The 21,399-nt window shown below is 43.1% G+C and overlaps 1 pseudogene; it reads left to right on the top strand.

Annotated features, from left to right (window-relative positions):
• The first annotated feature begins 19,351 nt into the window (after nt 1–19,351).
• Nucleotides 19,352–21,399, top strand: LOC100967666 (REST corepressor 2-like; annotated as a pseudogene).

The following is a 21,399-nucleotide window of genomic DNA, read 5'->3' on the forward strand; positions in this document are numbered from 1 at the left end:
TAGCATTGTGGAAGCTGGAATGTGTTAGGGAATTTAAGCAGTATCTGTCTTCCAGAGCTCTAATGGGCCATCCTGATCGTTCTGGCATTCTAACTGTATTTGTAGGGATCTTATCAACGAATTTCCTTCTCATAGGATCTCTGCTCTTTGCACAATTCAGAGGTGTCTTCTTATTTAATACAATATACAACACCATGGTATTACTCTAATGGATGTTCTAAACTGAACAAGCCAAGCTTTTTTTTCCTTATGCTTCAGTTAAATTTGTTTTCATATCATTTTTCTGGATCCTCTGATTAAGCATGTCAGATTTTTTAAATTTTATTATTTTTCTGGATCCTCTGATTTTTTTTATTTTATTATTTTTCTGGATCCTCCAATTATTTATTATTTTTCTGGATCCTCCGATTTATTTATTTATTTATTTATTTTCTGGATCCTCCAATTAAGCACATGTCAGACTAAGGGTTCCAAATTTTGGCTGTATATCTGAATTCATGGCACTTTATTTTAATGTAATTAAATTAATTAATTTTGAGACAGGGTCTCACTCTGTCGCCCAGCCTGGAGTGCAGTGGTTCACTGCAACTTCCACCTCCTGGGTTCAAGCAATCCTCCCACCTCAGCCTCTTGAGTAGCTGGGACTACAGGCGTGGACCACCATGCCCACCTTTTTTTTTTTTTTTTTTTTTCCTTGGTGGAGACAGGGTTTCATCATCTTGCCCAGGCTGGTGTCAAACTCCTGGGCTCAAGTGATCCTCCTGCCTCAGCCTCCCAAAGTGCTGGTCTCATAGGCATGAGCCACCACGCCTAGCCCTCATGGCACTTTAAAGAAAATACACATTCCAGGCTGGGTGCGGTGGCTCATGCCTGTAATCCCAGCACTTTGGGAGGCCCAGGCAGGTGATCACTTGAGGTTAGGAGTTACAGACCAGCCTGGCCAACATGGTGAAACCCCGTCTCTACTAAAAATACAAAAACTAGCCAGTTGTGGTGGTGGGCACCTGTAATCTCAGCTACTTGGGAGGCTAAGGTAGGAGAATTGCTTGAACCTGGGAGGTGGAGGTTGCAATGAATCAAGATCATGCCACTGCACTCCAGCCTGGGCGACAAGAGTGAGACTCCATCTCAAAAAAAAAAGAAAGAAAAAAAGAAAGAAAGAAAAATACACATTCCAGGTTCTATCTCTTGAGGAGCTGGGATTGAGCCTGGGCATCCACATTTTTCAAAGTTCCCCCACATGATTTCAGTGCTAAAAACTGAGACTCATGGAATGTTGGACCAAAGAATCAAGAGACCCATATTCTGGTTCCTGACTTTCCTACACACTGGCCTCTCTGAGCCTGTTTCTCATTCTGTAAAATGGAGAGATAGGAGCCCTGTCCTACTTTTGTGAGTTTAAAGCATAAGAACTTGTGTGAAAGAATTTTCACAAGGAACTTTTGTATTTATGGTGGGAGGGATCTGGTGACCAGCAGTCAGACACCACCTGCAAACAGGCCTGCGATCTGGTCACTTGGTGACATTTCCACTGGGTTCTCGTGGTCTGCTTGCCTCCATCACACTATGCTAAAAATGGGTAGAGAGTGGGTGGAGCTCAGAATACTTTAACTCCAGTGTAATAGTGTGGGCAGCTTCCACTTAGTTAGGTAATTCTGGACAAATGGAAGCTTGTCTGCATGCAGCTATATTTATTTCCAAAATAACTGGTGAGATTCCCCCACGAATTTGAGAACATTCATTTCTGTTTTACCTGTTTTGAGACCTTTAGACCATGAGATTAGAAAGCCCCAGGCATGATCAGGAGGCAGAAGTACACAGGTCGTCTATTCCCAACCTCAGAGCTGATGCTCAGGGTAAATCCACAGCCATTTGATGTAGGGACGTTTTAATTTGGGAAATCAAATGCAGGAAAGATATTACCTTACTGTTCATTTCAAGCATCTCACACACACCATTAAATGCCCCAAACCAGGCTACTATTGAACCTTAACCACATACAAATTACGTATTTACCCAAATACTCTAACATGCCAACAATCCTTTCTTTTGAAACTTCCTGGTTTAACCTATCTGACAAACAGATCCTTCATTTCTGTTCACCTTATTTTATTCATTCAGTTTATCACAAGTTGACCATAGCAAGACGAGAAATGCATTAAGGATCATGATTTTGCAAAGCATTAATAAGGATACTGGGACAAGGAAGTTAAGCTTTTGATGGCCTTGATACAACTATTTCAAACTTCTCTATTTCAAACTGACTTCTGCACAAGGGCACCACATCTAAAGGACCATCATTGATAGTAAACACAGTTAGTTTGTATATTTATTACGATAGTTTTCTGGCAGATGATAGTCATGTGTCTTATTCTAATAAATCAGCCCATGACAACAATTTTCCAAGAGAAGTAAGCCAAGTGTCTTGAAGAAGGGGTGGGAGTGTGCCTTTTATAATTCACACACAGGGGCAGTTTGGGCTACATGCAACCCAGAAAGGATTGTTAGCATGTTGGGGTATTTGGGTAAATACATAATTTGTATGTGGTTAAGGTTCAATAGTAGCCTGGTTTGGGGCATTTAATGGTGTGTGTGAGATGCTTGAAATGAACAGTAAGGTAATATCTTTCCTGCATTTGATTTCCCAAATTAAAATGTCCCTACATCAAATGGCTGTGGATTTACCCTGTCCACTGATCTCTTCCCTGGTCATCCCTGATCTGGGGACAAGTCTTCTGTCAAAAAGGGGCTGAGTGAGCAGCAGCTGGGCTTTCCCTCTCCGCCCTCTCCAGAGCAGGCTCCTTGTGGTCTGCCAGCCACAACATAAAAGTGGAAGTAGTAGTCTGGCTTCTTCTTGATCAGTTTAAGGTGAGGAGTTTTGTGGGTTTCTTTTGTTTTTTGGGGTTTTTTTTTTTTTTTTTTTTTTTTTTGGAGATGGAGTCTCACTCTGTCGCCCAGGCTGGAGTGCAGTGGCGCGATCTCGGCTCACTGCATCCTCCACCTCCCGGGTTCAAGCGATTCTCATGCCTCAGCCTCAGGAGTAGCTGGGATTACAGACACCTACCTCCACACCTGGCTAATTTTTATATTTTTAGTAGAGATGTGATTTCACCACGTTGGCCAGGCTGGTCTCGAACTTCTGACCTCAAGTGATCCACCCGCCTCGGCCTCCCAAAGTGCTGGGATTACAGGCATGAGCCACCACGCCCAGCCAGAGCTATTTTTTTTCTACATTACACTTTGAAAACAAAAAACTTCCCCTCCCCTTTCTCTCTGTCTTCCTTCCCTGAGCTCTGTTTGTGTTGTCCCTACTAATCCCAGGACATCCACTGTGGAGCTGGAGCTCTTTCTTCATTTTTTCCTTTTCTCCACTTCAGGTCTTAACTTTAAAAACATCTGGGCTATTCCTATACCCAGCCCTGGGTGTCTGAACCTGTTCAGGGAGGTTAGGGTACTGTCGATTGCCCCAGACTCTGAGGTTTGGGCATGCACTTCCTGCCACCCTAGAAGTTTCAAAAAAAAAAAAAGAAGTGTTTCTTAGTAAAAGGGCAGTGAATTCTCAAATTCTATAGTTTCCCTTCCTCCACTTTCATATCTCAGCTACTATCAGAGTAACTTTACCCTACTTTCTCACCCCTGTCTCTGTAAGCCTGATGAAAATCAGGAAGTATATAGTGATGTAGGAGTGGCTGAACATTCTCTGGAGATGGGACACACAAACTTTAGGATCCTGGAAGAAGCTATCAGAGGATCCAGTGTTAAATTACAAAGTTTGGAGTAGGGTCACTTTTCTAAGTGCTGATGTGTTTTCAAAAGACAAGTATCTTGTAGACCAAGAGGATGCCATGCTGCCTGGAAGTGACCTTGGGTATAAGGGGAACCCTGATACATTCATTTATTCCATTTGTTTACAACAGGTATACTTTTATTCATTCATTTTTTACAACAGGTACAGTTTCATTTCATTCATTAAGCATTTGGTATGTGCCAGGCAATTTGCTAGGAGTCGAGGATAATCAGTAAACACAACTAGCCTTCGTGGAGTGAACAGGCTAGTGTTGGAGAATTCACTAGCTAGATAAACTATTCCTATGCAATTACACACAGTGTTAAGTGTTCTAAAGAGAAACACTGTGTGGAAAGAGGGAATAATATAGGGGACGCAACTTTCGACTGTGAGTGAGGGAAAGCATGTCTGAGCTGGGCTTTTAAGCTGAGACCTGCAGGATGAGAGGGAGCCAGCCTGCGGAAGGTTGCGCCAGGCAGCAGCAACAATCATACAAAGACTAAGACATGAAAACTCTAGAACATAAGTTTCGACCCTTCTCCTTTTTCCCAGCTCCTAAGGTTTCGCTTCATCCTGGCTTCTTTGTTATTTCCACTAGTAAAGTACGAGAAGCACTCAGCACCACACCTGGCATAACTAACACTTCTCATGTGCCAGGTGCTACTGGAAGTGTGTTATGTGCATTAACTCATTTAATCCTCATAACCACCCAAGGATGGAGGGTCTATTCACGTCCCTATTTCACAGATGAAGAAACTGCACAAGTCACTCTGTGAGAATGGCCACGATTATTATTGGAATTAGTAATTTCATCAATAATAGCATAGTGACAATTTTCAGACTTCTGGCAGACTTAATTTTGTTTATTTCTGACCTTTACACTGCTCATTGAGAGCCTCTTTAGTAGACTTCTTCCGTGTACTTTGCAAATTTTAAAAGCTTGTTTCTTTTAAAAAATCCATTATTAATGTTATTGGTGGAAAACTTTTTTAACACTGCTGGTCAGGCTTTATAGAAAAATCCCTTTCTGTATCATCCCTCATCAGCAATACTTCTCCAAATTCCCTTCGATTCAGCAAAGGTTTATTAAGAACCTGCTAATTGCCTGGCATGACTCTGGAGATGCCAGCTCCAAAAATTCAAAGTCAAGGAAAAAACCACACAAATAGCTGTAATAGAATAGGATATACGCTCTGCTTGTCTTATAATCAAAATACAAATGCAAGTGATTGGGAAAAAGTATGATCTAGAGTCAAGGAGACAGCTACCCAGAAGGTGTTTTCTTAGACTTACTTTTTTTTTTTTTAAATAAGTATGTAAGTGGTCAAAAGCCTTTTCAATATGAAGATGTGATAGCTCCATATTTTATAATGTGTTGCCCTCATAAATTTGGTCTTAGAATTGTTTTGTTTTGTTTTTTCCAAATCCCCCGGTTTTTTCACTAATGACGACCTACTGTTTAGATGTAGATTGTTCTATTGTCGAATGAATTTTACCTTTTTTCCTTTTAATTTACAGGTATGAAAGCTAATCTTTGAAGACACACTTAATCAGCGAAATGGTGATTGTTGAAGGAGAATTGTTGCCTGATGCGCTAATTTCTAAGTTAAAAAGGAACATCATTTTCGCAACAATAAAGTAGTGATCTGCCCTTCCACGCAGTGTTGAGACAATTCCCACAACTCCTTCACCCTTCTCATTTAGGTAAGTACTAAAATAAACAGGAAAAGGGAACTGTACCTCTTATACCTATGCAACTGGCCCAGTGAATTGATTTCAAGTTTGCATTTGTGAGGAAAAAAAAAAAGATGACTTCCTTATTTATATTTTAGTGGGCACAAAATTCCCCTTCCAGAGAGCCCTGTCTTTATCCCTCAGCCATTTTCAAAGAGCACTTTCATGCAAAGAGCAAACAGCTTCTCTAGGCGGAGAGTTTGAATTTCCTCTTCCTGAACCATTTCCTATATCTGAACTGCCCACATCTTATGGGGCAAGAACATCACAAGAGGATGTAAAGGATCCAGCAAGCTACTAACTCAGCAGACAACACAATAATGCCAGTCTTAGAGAACTACGTGCTAAGGAGAGTTCATGGCAATGAATTCAATAAAGGTCTTTTCCAACCAGCAGCCTGATAGGACCCTTTCTCTCTTCTTGTTGTTGAACCTATCTATCTAAGAACACATTTTTTTAAAGATGCATGATATAAATTGTGATTTAATTGCTTGAATAGGTGGGACATGACCTCCTAGAGCTGTGTGCATCAATGTCAAGAAAACACGTGGGGGCCCTAGTTCTCAACATGGTTGCCATGTGGTAGAGGGACCTCATAACAGCAGTTTCTAACCTGGTCTGTGAACTTGGATGGCAAAATAAAATGACATCTTAATTTTCTCTTACCTCTAACTGAAATTTAACATTCCCTGCAATTACAAATATAGGCAACAAACTAGAATAGTATCAGTAGCACCTGTGACTTTTTGTCACCAAGAGAAATCACACATCTTTCAAATCGCATGACAGTTGTTGCAGCTATCTTGATTTATACTTATTGTTACTTCAGATAATGATTAAATATTAGAGATGTTACTAGTTTTTGTTATTTAAACTGTTATTAAATAACACTTTACCATGCCATATTTTAAAAATTATTTTGTAGCTGTATTTCAACATAGTTTACAGCTTTTGTAATTCTATTTATTATATTTTTATGCATTTTAAAACATTCTGAGAAAAGTCCATAGATTTCACCACACTGTCAAAGGGGTTCATGCCCCCCGCTGCCATGTTAAGTATGCCTTAGGAGACTCTCAGTATTGACCCACTGCAAGCACAGTTTCCATGCAGTGAAGGGCTCGAAAATGATCCATTTAGTGCATTTCACTGTGCCTTTCACACAGTTTTAGTTACCTCTTTTCCAATAACACATCTTATCAAAAACCTCAAATGCAGTACAATTGTAAAATATGGAATCGTTTGATCTTCAAATCGCTGGTTAAAACTGCATCAGCTTTCAGCTATTCAAGAGCTGACTATCTAAGCTGTGAATTATCAAGGTCCCCTTTTCTCCCTGGTTTCCTCTTTGGCTGTTTACCATGTGGTTCTTTTACTACTGGGTCACAGGTGCACCGACAGATAGGAAGGGCTCCCCGAGGAAATGACATTCAAATCTGACAATTTTCCTACATCACTAAGAAGTTGTGGACCGGTGGAGGTTGAAAGTGTTGATTAAATTAAGGCTTGGAATTACCTGTGGATTTTAATTACCATTCTACCACTGTCCCAGTGTCCTCCGTCTCCCCACCGCCACGCTCTCCTGTAGCTCTAATGAGACACTTATCAGATGCTATTTTTGTTTGTTAGTTATCTTTGCTCTGCATACGGTCTTCCCACAGAAACTGTGTTCTCCTTCTCTTGTGTTGCCCCTGGTGCTTGGCAGACAATAGATCCCCCATAAATAGGTGTGGCTGAACTGAATCACTGTCTATGGTACATACCCAGTGGTCCTTCATGGTTGAAGATGTCAGTGCTAACATGATGATTTTCTATCTTGGATTTCTTACGTCTATTTGGATTTTATTACGCAACATTTCTTCTACAAATGCTGAACACTATGTACCAGGCATCATACTAGATATTAGAGACAAAGATGAATATAATATGAACTTCCTTCAAGGAGTTCTGAGGTCACAGGGACACTAGACAAATACATATCGTGATGGAGTATAACAAGAGCAAGTGTAGGCATATGGACTAGGTATGTCGGTGACACCCAGAAAGGGCTGGTCATTTCTGGAGAATGAAAATGAGAGTCAGAGAAGATGCTGGAGTGGGAACCCAAAGCATGGGTTGGATTTAGGCAATGGCAAGAGGGACGGGGAGAATTCCAGCATCAGAGAACTGTGACTCATTTAGGATGTAACAATACACAAGCATTCTTTATGTACCGGACACTCATTTCTTCCCTGCTAAGAGAACCTAGTTGTGTATCTGGGATAATCTTAAGGAAGGTAACTTCCTCCTCCAGACTTGGGCTTATGAGCCAATCATGAGCCAATTATGGTCATTCTTTTTCTCTTCACCAGACATTGGTATAGTGTGGGCATGTGACCACATTCTGGTCAATGACGTCTAAGGGGGAAGTCTGCTCAGGGATTTCTGTTTGGGCAAAAAAAAAGACAGAGTCTTGCTAGGAGAAAGTAGCCTTCCCCTCCTTTTGAAAACAAATACAATGTTTACAGTTGTGGCAGTTATCTTGTGACAGCAGAAAGATATTAAGAGCCTGGAGGGGCTCTTTGATAGTAACACTGAAGAGCAACCAGTACTAGCAACTGGGCTCCTTCTTGTGCAAGAAAAGATTAACCTCTACTTGCCTATGCTCTAAGTAATTAGGGGTTTTTTCCCCTTATAGCTAAACACATCACAACCGATGTATACAGCTTCTGAAAACTATTTTGCACAGGTCTCCGCAGTGGGTATCAATGGGGTCACAACTAATACCCCCTGAGTTTTTCTGCCTGATTATCCCTAACTTGTATAACTCTAGGACTCAACCTCTTCCTCCTTCAATCTCTCCAGTCATTTTGGGGAGTCCCCAGGGGAATATCTTTGAGAACGTAGCTTCTTCCCTGATTCTCTCTATCCTCCGTTTGATGCAAGGAGAGTAAGAAAGCCCTTCTCTCTGACTCTGTGTTTCACTCTGCCACTAGACCCGAAGGTGAATGGGTCTAGCTCCATTCATGGAATGGGACCCCAAGGTAAATGCCCTGAATGTCATCAACTTTTGGTCAGCGTATACCTTCTAGCTGCTGACTACCCCTGCTCTCTATTAAGGAATGTCTGAGGAATAGTAAGCATACTAATTTCATCTACTTTCCTTTGTGTCTTTCCATAGAAGGCTAGCATCAACCTCTTCCTTTAGACAGACCAAAACAGCAACAATCATCTGCAGGCTTATCAGCCTGTGCCAATAGATCCCCAGAGTTCAGATTAGGTGGCCCCAAGCAGCTACTCTTCACCTAGCTCAGCCCAGAGCCCAGTCACATGTGCACATGAAGAAATGGAAGACATAGTATTGCAAAAATGGTCAGGCAGGGACCTTATATATCAAGCTAAGAAGTATAAGCTGTATCCTCTAAGTCAGGGCTTCCCAATAAGTGTTCCATAGAGTGTTGAGATACTACCCTGCCCTCCCAGCCCTTGGGACTGCTGGGTGGAACCTGACAGAGGGAGCTCCTAGGCTGGTCACCTCTGGCAGCCAGTGCCCTTGTTTGGTGTAGGAAGGTATTGCCAAGAAGAGTGGGGCCCAATGAAGCCATGGTATAAAACAATTGGGAAACAATGGGGAGTCATTGAAGGATTTTTAACAGGAAGTAATCCCATCAGCTTTCCATATCGGAAGACAATGAAAGGGCAATGCAAAGGCTGGGTTGGAGGAGGTGGGCAATGAACCTGGGACCAGGACCACCAGTCTCACCTAAAATAGCCTAGTGATGAAATGATGAGAGGGCAAGCTAAGGAGTAGGAAAGAGAGAGCAGGGAGGATCTGGGAAATAAGAAATCTTTTTTTTTTTTAATTATACTTTAAGTTCTAGGGTACATGTGCACAACATGCAGGTTTGTTACATATGTATACATGTGCCATGTTGGTGTGCTGCACCCGTTAACTCGTCATTTACATTAGGTATATCTCCTAATGCTATCCCTCCCCCCTCCCCCAACCCCATGACAGGCCCTGGTGTGTGATGTTCCCCACCCTGTGTCCAAGTGTTCTCATTGTTCAATTCCCACCTATGAGTGAGAACATACAATGTTTGGTTTTCTGTCCTTGTGATAGTTTGCTGAGAATGATGATTTCCAGCTTCATCCATGTCCCTACAACTCATCCTTTTTTATGGCTTCATCCATGTCCATGAACTCATCCTTTTTTATGGCTGCATAATATTCCATGATGTATATGTCCCACATTTTCTTAATCCAGTCTATCATTGATGGACATTTGGGTTGGTTCCAAGTCTTTGCTATTGTGAATAGTGCCGCAATATACATACGTGTGCATGTGTCTTTATAGCAGCATGATTTATAATCCTTTGGGTATATGCCTAGTAATGGGATGGCTGGGTCAAATGGTATTTCTAGTTCTAGATCCTTGAGGGATGGTCACACTATCTTCCACAATGGTTGAACTAGTTTACAGTCCCACCAACAGTGTAAAAGCATTCCTGTTTCTCCACATCCTCTCCAGCACCTGTTGTTTCCTGACTTTTTAATGGTCACCATTCTAACTGTTGTGAGATGGTATCTCATTGTGGTTTTGATTTGCATTTCTCTGATGGCCAGTGATGATGAGCATTTTTTTCTTGTGTCTGTTGGCTGCATAAATGTCTTCTTTTGTGAAGTGTCTGTTCATATCCTTTGCCCAATTTTTGATGGGGTTGTTTGATGGGATTTTTTCTTGTAAATTTGTTTAAGTTCTTTGTAGATTCTGGATATTAGCACTTTGTCAGATGGGTAGATTGCAAAAATATTCTCCCATTCTGTAGGTTGCCTGTTCACTCTGATGGTAGTTTCTTTTGCTGTGCAGAAGCTCTTTAGTTTAATTAGATCCCATTTGTCTATTTGGCTTTTGTTGCCATTGCTTTTGGTGTTTTATTCATGAAGTCCTTGCCCATGCCTATGTCCTGAACGGTATTGCCTAGGTTTTCTTCTATGGTTTTTATGGTTTTAGGTCTAACATTTAAGTCTTTAATCCATCTTGAATTAATTTTTGTATAAGATGTAAGGAAGGGATCCAGTTTCAGCTTTCTACATATGGCTAGTCAGTTTTCCCAGCACCATTTATTAAATAGGGAATCCTTTCCCCATTTCTTCTTTTTGTCAGGTTTGTCTAAGATCAGATGGTTATAGATGTGTGCTATTATTTCTGGGGGCTCTAATCTGTTCCATTGGTCTATATCTCTGTTTTGGTACCAGTACCATGCTGTTTTGGTTACTGTAGCCTTGTAGTATAGTTTGAAGTAGTATAGTAGTGTGATGCCTCCAGCTTTGTTCTTTTGGCTTAGGATTGTCTTGGCAATGCAGGCTCTTTTTTTGGTTCCATATGAACTTTAAAGTATTTTTTTCCAATTCTGTGAAGAAAGTCATTGGTAGCTTGATGGGGATGGCATTGAATCTATAAATTACCTTGGGCAGTATGGCCATTTTCACAATATTGATTCTTCCTATCCATGAGCATGGAATGTTCTTCCATTTGTTTGTGTCCTCTTTTATTTCGTTGAGCAGTGGTTTGTAGTTCTCCTTGAAGAGGTCCTTCACATCCCTTGTAAGTCGGATTCCTAGGTATTTTATTCTCTTTGAAGCAATTGTGAATGGGAGTTCACTCATGATTTGGCTCTCTGTTTGTCTGTTATTGGTGTATAGGAATGCTTGTGATTTTTGCACATTGATTTTGTATCCTGAGACTGCTGAAATTGCTTATCAGCTTAAGAAGATTTGGGGCTGAGACTATGGGGTTTTCTAAATATACAATCATGTCATCTGCAAACAGGGACAATTTGACTTCCTCCTTTCCTAATTGAATACCCTTTATTTCTTTCTCTTGCCTGATTGCCCTGGCCAGAATTTCCAACACTATGTTGAATAGGAATGATGAGAGAGGGCATCTCTGTCTTGTGCCAGTTTTCAAAGGGAATGCTTCCAGTTTTTGCCCATTCTGTATTATATTGGCTGTGGGTTTGTCATAGATAGCTCTTATTATTTTGAGATACGTCCCATCGATACCTAGTTTATTGAGATTTTTTAGCATGAAGGGCTGTTGAATTTATCGAAGGCCTTTTCTGCATCTATTGAGATAATCATGTGGTTTTCGTCTTTGGTTCTGTTTATATGATGGGTTACATTTATTGATTTGCATATGTTGAACCAGCCTTGCATCCCAGGGATGAAGCCAACTTGATCGTGGTGGATAAGCTTTTTGGTGTGCTGCTGGATTCAGTTTGCCAGTATTTTATTGAGGATTTTTGCATCAATGTTCATCAGGGATATTGGTCTAAAATTCTCTTTTTTTGTTGTGTCTTTACCAGGCTTTGGTATCAGGATGATGTTGGCCTCATAAAATGAGTTAGGAAGGATTCCCTCTTTTTCTATTGATTGGAATAGTTTCAGAAGGAATGGTACCAGCTCCTCTTTGTACCTCTGGTACAATTCGGCTGTGAATCTGTCTGGTCCTGGACTTTTTTTGGTTGGTAGGCTATTAATTATTGCCTCAATTTCAGAACCTGTTATTGGTCTATTCAGAGATTCAACTTCTTCCTGGTTTAGTCTTGGGAGGGTGTATGTGTCCAGGAATTTATCCATTTCTTCTAGATTTTCCAGTTTTTTTTTTTTGTATAGAGGTGTTTATAGTATTCTCTGATGGTAGTTGGTAGCAAATAAGAACTCTTATAACAAGAAATCAAGCCCATGATTCAGATCAGCAGGCTTGCTGGTTGATTAAATATAGAAGGTGAGGGAAGTATCTAGGATGACTTCCACCTTCTGGTTTGAAAACCTGGATGGGCAGTGGTGCCACTGAAGGAGACTAGGAACATGTGGAGAAAAGGTATGGAAGAAAATTGACTTGACTTGAAGTATGTATGGAATGTACAAGGGAAATGACCAGTAGGCATTTAGACATGTAGATCTAAAATTCAAGGCCTAAAGTTCAGAGATCAAGAGATCACTTTTGTGTAGATTTTTTAGAGTCATCAGCAGGTAAGTAATGATGGAAGCCCATGTGCATTGGTGATACTGACCAGGGAGAATACTACAGGAGTGAGAGGATGCCAAAGACAGAAGAAGGAATTGATGTCAAAGGACCAAGAGTGAGCTGAGGACTCAGTTCTAGAGAGCCTCAACAGTCAGTCTCTCTCTCTCTCTGTCTCTATCTGTCTCTCTCTCTCTCTCTCTCATATCTGTCTCTCTCTCTCTCTCATATCTCTCTCTCTCTCTCATCACTATCTCTATCTCTTTCTCTATCTATCTCTCTCTCCTACTTCATACTGGACTTTTCTGCTAGGCATAGAGCAAAGTCACTGCTAGCCCCAGATTAGCCACCCCCATAAAAAATCTCTTCTCTCCCACCATCCCTATAACAATTCCTGGAAAGAACTCTGGTTGACTTTGCTAGAATCACATGACCCATGCTTAGACCAAACCTAAGGAGCACTTGGGTTGGCCAGACCCATGTCATATGCCCCCATATGGTTGGAAGGAGGGTACAGCCTCTTTATGAGAAGAACAGGGATGGTAAAACTTTCTGGGCAGATAAAAATAGTTATCAGGTCACCTGCACATCAACACTTTAAAAGGTAGGAGGAGAAAGTGGAGCCAGTAAAGGAGACAGAAAGTTGGTATGTCAGAATAGATTAACAGTTTTTCAGAGGCCAAGATCTGTGTCTTATTCTTATCTGTGTCCTTCATCCCCCACTATCTAGTATCTAGCCTTGTGCCTATAATCAACAAGTGTGTATGGAATGAATTCATAGACACTACACAAGATAAGTAATGGGGATTTGTAAAAGACATGACAAAGACCAATACTCAGGAATCTAATTTGGACAATACACAAAAGCACATTTTTTAAGTAGCTGGCCACCACTGACATAGATAATAATAGAGTCTCTAAAAAGAGCCAAACTTTTTCAGGATTTGGATAAAGGCACCATATCAGTTTAAACCAAAACAGTCACAGATGAGAATTTGATTTGGGGAGTGTCTTATGGAAATTAGATGGTGTTGTTTTAAAGAGTGTTCATTTTATTTCTCTGTTCTAGGGCTGACTGTAATTTCATGCTGCATTTGCAAGCCTGCAGGCAGACACCTTAATTACTATGGATGCCAGATAGAAAGAGGAGTGCTAATCAAACCTTTATTAATTGGTGACATACTTCCAACTTTCAGGAACAGATGCTAGGGAGGAATGAATGCTTGTAAACCACAGTACCCACCAACTCCCCTCAGGTGTGGATTTTTTTTTTCTTAAATCAAGTACCTTTTACATCCACTAGGGGGAATCCTAGCGCGCTTCAAAGTCGGCCTTTTTCTATGCTTAGAATGACATACCCATGAAAACTTGCTTGTCTATTGATGGGTGTGTCCTCTACTCTGGAAAAGCTCCGAGATCTGGCATGTTGTCATATTTTTCAAACGGAAGAGAAAATATCATTCAAGATATGTTAAAGAAAATAAATTGCTCAAATTCCCACCGGAAGAAATCCATCTTAGAGAAAATTTTCCATGTAAACAGAAGTTTCTACCAGGAAAAAGAGGGTAATTATTTGTCAGAATCTTTACTTACTAAAAAATAGAAAACACTAAATCTGTGCCTTTGCAATTTTAGAGAGCTTAATTTTAAATACCTGTTAGGCACTAGTGCGATCTTTATGCTCAGTGGAGTTCTTAAAGTATTATTGGCACTCGGTTGATAATTATTATAATTATTATAAGCTTGCCTGACATAATTACAGTATAAGACTCTCCCCTTTTCAGTATAAAGCCATGTTCAAACAAAGTTTGAAAGGTGCTGTAAATTAACAAATAATTTAAAAGCTATGTTCAGTGGATGCTCCTCCATGTTATCAATAATATTTTTTGTGGCAAGGAGTTGTTTTTCTCCTTTTATATTCTCTGTCTCTGCAGAGATAGTCAATTCATGAATTGGTAAATATGCATTGTGGAGATGCCAAGTTATGTCATTGTATGTGGGGCTGTGGGTACCTCAAAGAATGACCCTTGCCCCTAAGGAGTATAGAGCCTTTACATTACACTTCAACTGACATTTATTGAACACTGACTCCGTGTAAGGCCCAGTAATCTGCACAAAAATAACACCACTGATCTTGCTCATTGCCATAACCCCAGCCTGCAACACATGCCTAGCACATGGTAGATTCTCAGGAAGTATCTGTTAAAAGATGGAGTAAGTTAATGAACAGAAAGTTTGAGGAATAAAGGGAATATGGAGATAAACTGAATTTAAGACACCATCTCTGATCTCAAAGAAATTATATTAAGTGAAAGAGCTATACACACAACCAATGCATAGTGTATGATGTGACTCACCAGATTTTAATGCTATCAACTTACAGATGAAGTGCTCTTCAAGTTCAGAGCAGGGAATTCATAACCAAAGGGAGGAATTGGCCCCGTTAAACAAATTCAACAGGTAAGTTTAGTTACACTGCTAGAACAGAGCCTGGCATGAAGGAGACACACTTCACTATTTTGTAATAAATGAATGGGTACTTACTGTATACAAGGCCTAGTTCCTGGGGGCACAAAGATGAGACAGCACTTAGTTTCTAGTTTTCTTTATTTTTTAAATGGGAGTTTATAGTTTAGTAGAGGCATTCTAGTACAATTTCAAGGAAGACTCCCAGGAGAAAGTAGCTTTTACACTGGACCTTAGTGGATAAGTGAGAGCTCACAAAGCTGAGAAGATGGAAAGGGTGTTTTAGGTGAAATGTACAGCAAATGCAAGGACACAGGGGCTTGAAAGAGCCGGACTCATTTAAAGAAGCATGAAAATCCCACTGCTAACAACAGGAGACAGTACCAAGGATATTCCTAGTTCTTAGCATAAGGCCCTACATATGAAAGTCCCCTAATAAATACTTGTTGTTTTTTAACAATAATGATGGTAAGAGTCCAAAGATGAGCACAAGTTTTAAGTGCTGGACAAGTATGAAGCTGAAAGAGTTATCTGGGCTGGTAGGATCTGGGGCCAGTTTATGGGCAACATCTTTGGACTTTGTGTGCTGAGGCCACAGAACCCTCCATACAGCAGGAAGGCCCTTTCCCACCAGCCTGTTACCATGGCCTGTTTTGTTTCATCTACACAGTCTATTTAACAACAAAACCAGAGAAAAGTGCTCACAGTCACTACCTATTTCTTTGAGGTCCCTCTTTATTTTTTTCTGAGATGGAGTCTCACTCTCTCGCTCTGTCACCCAGGCTGGAGTGCAGTGGCATAATCTCAGCTCACTACAACCTCCACATCCTGGGTTCAAGCAATTCTCCTGCCTCAGCCTCCTGAGTAGCTGGGACTACAGGTGCGTGCCACCATGCCCAGCTAATTTTTGTATTTTTAGTAGAGACGGGGGTTTCACCATGTTGGCCAGGCTGGTCTTGAACTTCTGATCTCAAGTGATCTACCTGCCTTGGCCTCCCAACGTGCTGGGATTACAGGCGTGAGCCACCGTGCCCAGCCGAGGCCCCTCTTTTCATGCCTTCATGCTAACTGCACCCCTCCTACAGGCCCTTGAGTGCCACTTCTGTGAGTCTCTCCTCAACTAGGTAAAATGTGGTTCCATTAATCATATTTTGTCTTTTGGGTTTTAGTTTTGTCACTCTCATTCACATACAACCAGCAATGTTTTTTGAATACCCTTTCATTCGCAATCAAATGATCTCATAATCCTAATACTGTTAACAACACATAGCCCGTTCACAGAGGCTGAAGGCCTAGCTGAAAAGATAGGACTTGTACCTTAAAAGATAAATAATACTGCTACCTAAAAAGATTAATAATACTACTGCCATTAGCATTCTTTGCTTTGTACTGTATCTATGACCCTTAATCAAATTTCACACACACATCCACACACATCCTTATAGTTCACAGCATTCATGGGGTACACATTCAATGGGCAGCAAATAGCATTTAGTAATAAAGCTTTAGTAATGCTTGCCTATTCTCAAAGTCTGGTTTTTTTGATGGTAAATTTCTTAAAGCAGTATACACCAAAATTTAATATTTAATAAAGACTCTTCCCTTGCTTAAAAGGACTACTCCCAAGCACAGGGGCAGCTTTGCCATCTGCCATCCTGCTTCATATGTTCTATTTTCTTGTAACATTTATACCAACTTGTTTTCCTGATCACTTTCTCACCTCTTTGTAAGTACCTGCCCCTGAATCTGCTGCTCTCCCTGGCTTTCTTGCATTTCTTGAAAACTCTTCCACTCCCTCCTCCTGTTGTTACTTTTCTGACCTATTCTTTATGCCATTTGGAAATCACAGATCTGTGTATCTTCTTCTTCTTCTTCTTTTTTTTAAGACAGTCTCACTCTGTCATCCAGGCTGGAGTGCGGTGGTATGATCTCAGCTCACTGCAACCTCTGCTTCCCAGGTTCAAGCAATTCTCCTGCCTCAGCCTCCCGAGTAGCTGGGATTACAGGCGCCCACCACCACACCTGACTAATTTTTGTATTTTTAGTAGAGATGGGGTTTCACAATGTTGGCCAGGCTGGTCTGGAACTCCTGACCTCAGGTGATCTGCCCACCTCGGCCTCCCAAAGTGCTGGGATTACAGGCGTGAGCCACCACATCTGGGCATGTATCTTCTTGATATCCCGAGATGACTCTGAGCCGCTCATCCACCAATTACAAATGTAGACTTGATTGCAGATGTTGCCATTCCCCTGTTCCTGCTGGTTCTGATGTACCTAACACCCACATCCACTCTTAACACTAGTGGCATCCCCTCTTAACCTTCATGAAACTCAAGCCAGTAGGACCAAGAGGTAGGTAAATGAATTGTGAACATAAGGGGGTTGGCAGGATAGTGCAACAGGTGAGAAATGAAAAGGCAGAGACATCCAGTGAGAACACAGCAATGGGAAGTGAGGAAAACCTTTATGGAGGAAGAGACTATGAGAACAGAGTGTTTGCTCTGCTGTGGCTGGCTGGCCACCAGCCACCACTGCAACAGAACAACCAGGGAGGGTAACAGATTAAGTGTTATCAGCCACTAATATCATATGGTGAGAATCCATCAGCAAACCTGATGTAGAAGCCATGGACTTGGCCAGAAGAGGGGTTCAAGGCCCTTACCGTACCGTGGGACCTTGGCTTGTCATTAAGCTCTCTGCACTTTAGTTTGCTTATCTGCAAAATGATGTGATAATACTTTTGAGGTTATTGGAAAAACTAAATGAAGAAACAGAAGTAAATCGGCTCAGTACTGAGCGGAAACATGTGCCCAAGAAGTGCCAGTTAAAATGTTTTCCTAAGGATAGGGTTTGAGATGGAAAATAGGTGTGTTACAGGCTGAATTGTCACCATCTCCCCAATTCATACGTTGAAGTCCTATCCCCCAGTAGCTTCGGATGTAACTATATTTAGAGGTAGGGTCTTTAAAGAAGTAAAATGAAGTCATTAGGGTGGACACTAATCTAATCTGACTGGTGTTCTTATAAGAGGAAATTTGGACACAGATATGTACAGAGGAAGGACCATGTGAAGATACCAAGAGAAGATGACTACAAGCCAAGGAGAGAGGCCTCAGAAGAAACCAACCCTGCCAAAACCTTGATCTTGGACTTCCAGCATCCAGATCTGTGAGGAAACACACTGCCACCCAGTCTGTGATACTTTGTTATGGCAGTCCTAGCAAACTCCTAATACTAATAGTGCTCCTAACACAGCACTAGAGTCCTGATAATAATAATGGTAATCATAATAATAATGTTTTTTATTTATGGAGCGACTTCCTGTGTGCCAGGCATTGTGCTAAATGCTTTACACATATTATCTCATTTAATACACATGAAAATCCCATGTGATGGATGCAATTTTTCCACCCCACGATGAGGATGCTGAGGGTCAAAGAGCCCAAGCCTACGTAGTTATTGAGTGGTGGGACAGGGTCTGGAACCTAGGCCTGACTGGGATCACTGCTGGCCTACAGTGTCTTTGTACAAAGAAAAAGGTGCCACTTCCTTTGGGAACACCCAGCCCCAAGCCAGGGTGCAAGGTTTGGTAAACAGAAGACAGGCTGGGTTTTAATTCCTCTTTCCTCCTTGGCTGGGTGCCCTTGTGCAAACCTAAGCCTCTCAGGGTGGCCCACACTGAGGCCCAAGCTCTTAATCATTACACCGGACTGCTCAGTGGGCCAGGGTGGCTGGGGGTAACACCATTGCCACCATCGAGGTAGGATCAGTTGGGCACGTAAGGGACTGTGAGTGCTGGTAAGGCAAACCTTACCTCCCTCATGGCTGGGAATGAGATATGTGGGAGCCCAGGTCCATGAGTTCTGGGACCCATGTGGGTGGGCTTCCAACGGTCCTACAGGACAACGACAAATGGCCCTTGACTTAGGGCAATTCTGCTTATTTCTAATTGGCCCCAGAACAGTTCTGTGTCCAGTCCTCAGTCAGCAAGAAATCCAGTTTGCCAGGATCGTGCCCCTAGGATTACACAGCTGTCCTTTCGCCATTATCCCCATGCCTCCTCCTCCTCCCACCAAATCAAAGAGAATGAGAAATGCATCTTTGACCATTTGGCTATGACTATAAGTGTGCCTGTCCTCACAATTAGAGCTCCTGAATGTTCCAAATTTGCAGCTTTCACGGTGGGAAAAAAAGGCCTCCGACAGCGTAAATATTGAATCACCATTAAGAATGTCCAATAAATGAGGGGAATCAGGTTTCAAATTGACTGGTTCAGATAATTAAAGTACAGAAGTCATAGCAGGGTAAAAATAAAGTACCCTCTAAAAAAGTAGCATCTTGTGGGCAGGGGCAAGATGGAAGATAGCACGCTGGGACCTCTCCAGGCTGGACCGGGTACTGCACTCTCCAGGCCGGGCCAGGCGAGTGTGGCAACCACTGTCGCTCTCCAAAGGCTTCCGTGCCCCCTGGGGCAGCTGAGCGGGGTAATGCCCTCCGTGATGGAGAGCGCGCGTCCCACAGCTGGGCCAAGATGGTGCCCAACGGCAGATAGCCCCACTCTGAGGATGACAGCAGCGAGGAGGAGCACTCGCATGACAGCATGATCCGCGTTGGAACCAATTACCAGGCCATAATTCCGGAGTGCAAGCCTGAGAGCCTCGCACGCTACAGCAACAAGAAGCTGAAGGGGGTGCTGGTGTGGTCACTCAACCACTGTGTGTCAGATGCCAAACTTGACAAGTATATTGTGATGGCCACGGAGAAGCATGGCTACAACATTGAGCAGACGCTGGGCATGCTCTGGAATAAGCACCATGTGGAGAAGTCGCTGGCTGACCTGGCCAACTTCACCCCATTCCCTGAGGAGTGGACAGTAGAGGACAAGGTGCTGTTTGAACAGGCCTTTGGCTTCCACGACAAGTGTGGATCCAACAGACGCTGCCCGACAAGTTGATTTCCAGCCTGGTGAAATATCACTACTCTTGGAAGAAAACCCACAGCCGAACTAGCATGACGGACAGACAGGCCCGGCGGCTGAGGGGCTGCAAGGACAAAGAAGACAGTGATGAGTTCGAAGAGAGTCGAGGAGGTCTGAGTGAGGGAGAGCCCGATGCTGGAGACCCAAAGAGAGAGGTGCAGAGGAACAGCAGCCTGCACCAAGCCCTGGAGGGCGCCATTGATCCACTCTGCCCTCTGGAGGCCAACACCAAGTTCAACTCCTGCTGGACCACAGAGGAGCAGCTTTTGGCTGCCCAAGCCATCCGGAGGTATGGCAGACTTTGGGGCTATTGCAGAGGTGATTGGGAACAAGACTCTGACCCAGGTGAAGACCTTCTTTGTGAGCTATTGGCACTGCTTCAATCTGGAGGAGGTGCTGCAGGAATGGGAGGCTGAGCAGGATGGGGCCCGTGGAGCCACAGTCCCCGTGGAGGAGGCTAGGAGAGGGGATCCCTTGCCAGCCCCAGCCCTAGAAGAAGATGATGAGGTCCAGATTACATCGATCTCCATGTCTGTGTCCCGATCGGTGCCCCCCTGCACCACCCCCGTTCCACCTCCCACCTCCCTGCCCTAGCTGCCCCCTGCTGCTGAGGCCATCTTTGCCCACTGCTCCCACTCTGCTCTGACAGCCACCCACAATGCAGCAGGGCCGCTTCCTCCAGCCCTGGTTGGCCCCCAACCAGCGCCCACCACCTCTCATCCTCCCCGCTCTGGCTGCCCGTCCTGGCCCTCCGCCCCTACCCACCCTGATTGGAGCCCCCAGTGCCCTCACTCTGAATCCTGAGGTCCTCCACCAACCACAGGCTCCAGGACCTCTTTGCTGGCCATCCCCAGGCATCTCTGGTGTCACTGAGGACAGAAGGGGCTAGGGCTCTTGCCAGGTCTTTCCAAGACCCAGAGCTGCCGACAGCCCAGCCTGGACCTGTGGGTTCTGCATGTGTTCCTGGCAGCTGGGCCTGTCTCTTGGGGCCATGGCCCGGGCTCAGGGGCCTTTGAGCTGGACTGAGGGCACTTTCGCTTCCTTGCCGGGACTGGAATGGCTGCCTCCTAGTTGGCTGGGGCTTGGCCTCTGGGCCCTGCCCTTTGTGTGTCGGGGGTAGGGACCTTAGCGTGGGGGTGGGACAGGACAGTTGGGTGTGCTGGCTGTTCTCATTCCTCTTCCCTTCTTTTAGCAGTCAGTCTTGGGTGAGGTGGGAAGGGAGGCTGCAGGGGGAGGTGGGCAGAGGGGCCTTACAGCAGCAGAGGCTGGAAGGGAAGTTCTGTCTTCAGGGGCCAGCTGGGAAACACTAAGGAGCTGAGGGTGCCCACCAGGCCCACCTTCCAGAAGCTTGGAGAAATGTGGGTTGGGAACTTATGCAGACATGGATTTACTTTTCAACATGTTTTAAAAGTTAAAAAAGAAAAA

Source organism: Pan paniscus, chromosome 10 (assembly GCF_029289425.2).
Source record: "Pan paniscus chromosome 10, NHGRI_mPanPan1-v2.0_pri, whole genome shotgun sequence".
Lineage (NCBI taxonomy): Eukaryota > Metazoa > Chordata > Mammalia > Primates > Hominidae > Pan > Pan paniscus.